This window comes from Dromaius novaehollandiae, chromosome 3, assembly GCF_036370855.1.
Source record: "Dromaius novaehollandiae isolate bDroNov1 chromosome 3, bDroNov1.hap1, whole genome shotgun sequence".
NCBI classification, from domain to species: Eukaryota; Metazoa; Chordata; class Aves; order Casuariiformes; family Dromaiidae; genus Dromaius; species Dromaius novaehollandiae.
In genome coordinates this window covers 70,635,452-70,641,644 of record NC_088100.1, presented here as the reverse complement: position 1 = coordinate 70,641,644, position 6,193 = coordinate 70,635,452, and positions in this window count along the sequence as shown.

Sequence of the window (6,193 nt, the reverse complement as noted above, 5' to 3'; positions counted from 1 at the left end):
AGAGAAACAGAAAGGAGAAGAGGAGATAAAAGAGATTTGTGAGGAGGCAGGCATAGAAACAGGAAGACAGGAGAATGGAAGCATCACAACCGACAGGGAAAAGCAAAATGTGTGAACATTAACAAAAAATTAAAAGAAGAAAATGAAGTTGAGCACCAAGAGGTAAGAGAAAAGGCCAAAGGAAACTGCTAGGCCAGAAAAGGATACAGTTTGATAAGAAATAGAAGGCATCAGATAAAATGAGCAGCCAGATGAGTTGGACAAGCCATATACCTAAACAAATATTTGCACGAGACTGTCAGCAGAGATACTGCAATTTTAGACATGATGAATGTGGATGGCATATAGCTGAAATGCTGGTACTCTGCACAGCCAGATACAATGAGGTATGTTCCTGAAGTGTGCCTTGTTGAACGGAAAAGCCTGCCTGCCTGGTGTTTGTGAGGTGAACTGCCTGGGACTCCTGCTGGACCCCCAGGGCTTTCAGACAGCTGGGTAGCACGACTCATTACGAACAACAGATTTTTTCCATTTCAGTGGGAAGACTGTGACTCTTCCAGGTTAGGAGTAGGACTTCTGACCATACCACCTCCAGGTTAGATTATCGCAACATTTCCTATGAGACACTGCATCTGGCACTCACTAGCCACCTCCTGCTGTTGCAGAAAACAGCTGCCTGCAAACTGACCTGCTGCTCCAAATCAGCAAAAATGGTCTATGCAAGTATATTGGTCAGACTGTGTCTGATGCTTTGCTTCCCCAATACAGTCTAGAAGGTGCCCAAGGAGATGGAGTGTGGCAGCTTTACATGGCACGCTCACTTTCAAAAAGCAAGCTGAGGCTAAAATAGGCATTTTTTTGCAGCAAATAGGCCCTTTTCCAGCTCTTTCATGCTATCTGTGCAACCTTCTTGTACCACATGCTGTAGCCAAGAGACCAAAATGGGTCTTGCTAGAGCAGCTGATTTCATTGTAAACTGCCTGAGATTGCCAGTCTGCTTTGCATCCCCACTGCTTACTCCTTATGGTGGGACTGATGAAAGTAAAACACAGCATAGAGTTTTCTGTGATCCTGAATGGAAAAGACATCCTAAAATGTCTGGTACTACTCTTACCATACTAGCTTGGCAATGGCCAAAGCAGGGGACAGAGTTGGTAAGTAAACCCTCTGCAGTAATATTCAGATGAGACTATAAGTCATATAATGTGACAAAATAGGTGACAATAATGCATTTTTACAACAGATAATTTATCTGGCTCATGACATTCAATAAGAACAACTCCTTGGGAGCTCTAACTACTTTGAACTCAGCTACTTAAGCATTTTATATATTGAGGGCTTTGTTTTTGCTACAAATAAAATATTAAAGCAATCATCTATAAAGCCCTACTCTATACTAATTAAGATCTGTTTTCTGCTTTATGATGAATACAACTTTAATCATTCTGACTGGTTAAATAATTATAAATGATTCAAGCGTAAAAAACATCAACCCAGAAAAGGTTTTTTTGAGGTAAATTTTGTCCCTCAAATGACATCTATTTCTACCTTATAGCTTGCTTCATAAATCAGAAGATAAACTCATTCAAAAAGTACAACATATTTTCCAAAGATATATATGAAAATGGACTTGCAAAAAGTCAACTGAAAACAGCAAGATCTTTAAAATCAGAAGCACACTTGACTTAACAATCACAGGTGTTATTTTAGTCACCCTAAAGCTTCTTATTTCAATGCTGCAAAATAGATGTATTGACAGTTGCACAAGAGTGAACTTTAAAGGAACGTAAAGGCAGCAGAGGTCAACCAAAGTCTGAATAAATGTTAAAGTGCCAGAGGCTCTGGAGGACATACAAGGATTTCAGGCATTGCTGCTGTCCCTGAGACCAAAAGAGAGAATTAAGAATACTCCAGATGCTGTGCCCTGAAACGGGAGCAAAGGGTTTCCAAGTGCTGTTTTGTCCCAGGAAAGCAAGAAAAGAGGTCAGTGCTCCCCAGCTTTACCGCTACAGCAGCAAGGGTGTTCTGTAAAGTCTTAGCTAGAAAGGGCAAATCTACAAAGCAGTACCTTCAACCCCTGCTAGCCCTAGCCTTTTTCTAAAGAAGGTAGAAAGATCACTGTTTTTACCCTTGTTTGCTCCTCTGTCTTTGCAATTATATGTGCCTTTATAGAATTGAATTTAATAAGTGAATGTATATGCATATGCAAATGTATATGAATCTAGAACACTGTATTTATCTTTAAAGCTTTCTGAGAGTGGAAAACCAATTTGAGAATTTCCATCTTCCTTTTTTCTGAAGTTGTCCTCTACAGAGATTTCGGAAACAGAACTCAGGCCTGTGCCACACATTTATCTATTGCCAAAAATCTTGTTCTGCACAGGGGTTGCAACGTGGGACAATCTTCAGGGCATAAGCCTGGATAACATTTTTGTATAAGTTCAGAGGGATTTGTCTGAAAGCTGAGTTGTGCTACCAGAGCTTGATTTTATCCTCTTGCCTTTTACCCTTCAGCCGTAGAGACAGCCCTATGTTTTGTAGTGCTTCTGGGGGAAGAGAAGCTGCAATAACTGCTCTCCCCAAGGGTCTGCTCACAGTAGGTGACATTGCATTCGCTTGCCTCCATGGATATGATTCATTGCATAGGGCCTTGAACTGCATGGGCCAACTTTTCTCTTGATAGTTATGCTCCTGAATGACATTTACTTGTAGAAGTGATCGGGCAAGTAAGATGGTGAAGTGGCACACTTCTACCTCAACATGTTGCGCATTAGGTTTCATCTATAATTGTTCTGAAGTGCCCCGTATATTCCTTCTTTTACATAAAGCTAAAATGCCAGATGGCACAAACAACATATGTAACAAGACTGTCTGCCATTGTGAAAAAAGACCATATTTGGAAATGTTAACTTTAAGTCAGTGCATGGAGTTGCAGAAAAAGAATTGGATGTCATGAGGGATCAAGTTCAATGCAACAGTCAGGGCAGGCAGTTTCTGCCTAGCAAACAAAAGCCTCTTGTCCTGTAAAAGTATGTCTATATAGCTGCTGAAGGCATGATTGTAGCATAACATCATCCTGCAGTAACCTGCACAAACAACAGCAGCAATACAAATGCTGTGGCACCACTTTCAATAGGGGTTGTGCAAGTGTTTGGAAAACTTGCAAATATATACACCCTTTGCTAGCTTCCACTGAAGTCTGCATGCCATAATGGTATTGTACTTCACAGGGGCATTAGCTAGACTGAAAATGGTTCTGATAGGCTGCCTTCTGATGCTGCAGTCACATCATACCTTGACGTTGCCATTCAGCGTGCTACCATTCTAACTATTCATTACATCATTTATTTCTAATAAAGTATGAACACTGGCACTTTCCTCCTTTTATTCGATATGATTTTAAAGTAATAAATCTTCTGGTTGATAGTAGTCATTATTTCTCACAAAGTTCAGCTTAGCAAAGATGAGTTTGATATATGAGGTTTCCAATCCTAAAAATGACTAATAATAATGATAATAATAATAAAGGATTGGTTCTTTTTCTTTGACATCTATTTTACTCATCAGACTTTCTGACAAATTCACTTGAGAGGGTAATATTGTAATGACAGAAGGCAAAAGTTAGGGTTTGTGTGCTACAAACATATGTATCAAGTAAAAGAAAGGCAATTTCTTGTGGCATCCCCTCCCCTCTTGGATATACAGACTACTAAAATTCAGGCTATATCACAGGAATTTCTCAGATGGAAAGCATTTTTATAAAAGGCTAGCACCTACATTTTATTTCCCTCTGTGTTCCCAGCTGGGCTAATGAGAGCCTTCAGTCCATGTGCCTGTGTTTAACTCAATTTCCATTAAATGACTGTGGTTTACCTTAGAGTCTTACCCTGTTCCAGGATTTGTCAAAGCAATCATTAAATTTGAAAAGGCCATAATTTCCAGCCAAAAACTTTTTATAGGAAACAGTTTTGCCATTTCTCTTAACAGCTATTCAGTTGTTCACAGTTTGACTTCAGGTGTCTTGTCATTACCAACAGCCAAACTAGAGTGGATATGTGCTTCTTCAGGTTCTTTCAGCAAGACAGTGGGTGAAAGGTGTCTGGAAAATTAATTGGAAATCCTTGTCTTATTTTGACTCAAATATTTTTTATTTGGTTAGACTGTCTTTCAATCATCAATCCCAATGTCCAAATGTCCCACCACTGAAAATACTTATCAGTTGACTGACTTTTAGGGAACAGCTTCTCTTTGAGTATTTGACAGAATGTTATCAGATTGATACAGAAACCAATTTCAGAAATTTCTTAATTTAAACATGCCCTGAACTGATATTACATCATAGACATGAAAAGACTGCTCTGGAACTTATGAGTATCCTCCTCTTTAGAAAGAAACTTGCTCTATGTGAAAGTTTTATGATACCATACAGATAGGGAAGAGATTCCCATAACCATTATGGGAAGGGCAAAACTCAGTCATGTGAAGAAATGGTATCTTGGGCCATTTTTCCCCTGATCATTCAGACAATAACACATGAAGAGATGTATCCTTTACCAGGAAGCAGGCTTGACCTCTTTAGTGTAAAATTAAGCAGTTCTGGTTTTTGCGTATTTTCATTTTTGCAAAGGAGAGAAAATAATTGGAGCAGAAAAATCCAAGATTGCTTTTCAGATCATACAAGAAGTTAGGGAAAGTTGAACATTTGTCAACAATTACAAGAGATCAGAAGTCAAATCATGGACAGCTAACAGTCTGATGTTAAGAAAGATGGAAAGACCCTTTCCTATTAAAAAGGCTCTGGCTGGGAATTTGTTGCATTTCCAAATCAAAACGAAGAGTACGTTTACAACTGTGATATTCATAAATTTTGTTTCTGCTTCAACATGTAAACATTTCTGAGGTTTGTGGAGTTTCTTCATCCCTCATTATCCTTCAGAGATATTCCTTCTGAAGGGTATCTTTGTGGGAAGACAGAATTTAAAGCTCTTTGTTATGCATGCTATGTTTGCATTTCTTGCATTTTCCTTTCTTATAACACATCTTTCCCCCAAACCATCAAAACTGTCTGTGTGTACTTGCACCATGGGAGTTATAGCCTAGTTTTAGGAGCTGCCTATTTCACATGAGGAGTTTCTAACAACTGGAGATGAGATATATTCAGTAGTTTTGATCCTTGTTTTAACAGGGCTGTTATTGCCCCCTGCTAGGGCAGATGGCAAGTTTGCTAAAATTTCTGCTGTTGACTGACACACATGGAATATTGTCTCAGTGTTCATTTTTTTGTTTATTCATAGAAGACTAAGCAAGTGGAAGTGGAATTCAATGATGTGCAGAATTCCAATCAAAAAGGGATCAGTTGTTGACATGTGAAATGGCTTAACCAAAGTATCTCCATTAAAATACAAGAATATCATTTATAATTTCTCCCTAGTGAATAAAAATATAAAGGATCAGTGTCTCTTCACAACAAAATTGTATTTGTATAATAAATTTAAACAGTAATAAACAGAAATACTTGCCAGCTATCTGGGGTCTAAGAGAACACTCCTTTAAGTACTTCAGAGGACCGAAAGAGCTGGATGCTCATACAACTAATGCTCTGATGGCACATTAACAGGAATGTTGTAAATATCTACAGAGAACTTCCAGATAAAAGAGGTAGCTTTAAAGATATATAAAAACACTGAAGCTGCAAACACAAGCTTTGCCTGGAATATTAAGACAGTTTTTCATACTTAATATAAGGTTGTAAATATCTCCTGATGGCTCTTGCAAGTGAAATAGATTTGATAAATTTGTAAATAAATAAAACTTGGGACCACTGTGCTTTTCTATTAACATGAGGGGAAAGGTCAACAACATGAATCAGGTGAAGTGTAAGAGAGAACACAAAAAAAAGGAAGTGTAATGTGAACATTTATAAAGAATTATAAATATAGCTAAGACAACTTCGGAATGGAATGGATTATACCATGAGGCTATAGCAAGGCTATAACAGTACCAGTGCAGCTGGGAACTGAACACTGTTTCAGCTTTTGAGTGTTTTTAATGGATAAACATATACTTTTACCCTCTGCAGTACCTGGTACTAGAGGAATAAATTGTAACATTAGGTACTTAATATTAGTCTATTCAGTGTAAGATAATATTAGAAATCATTTCCCCTTCAGATAATACTGAAAAGTTACCAAGA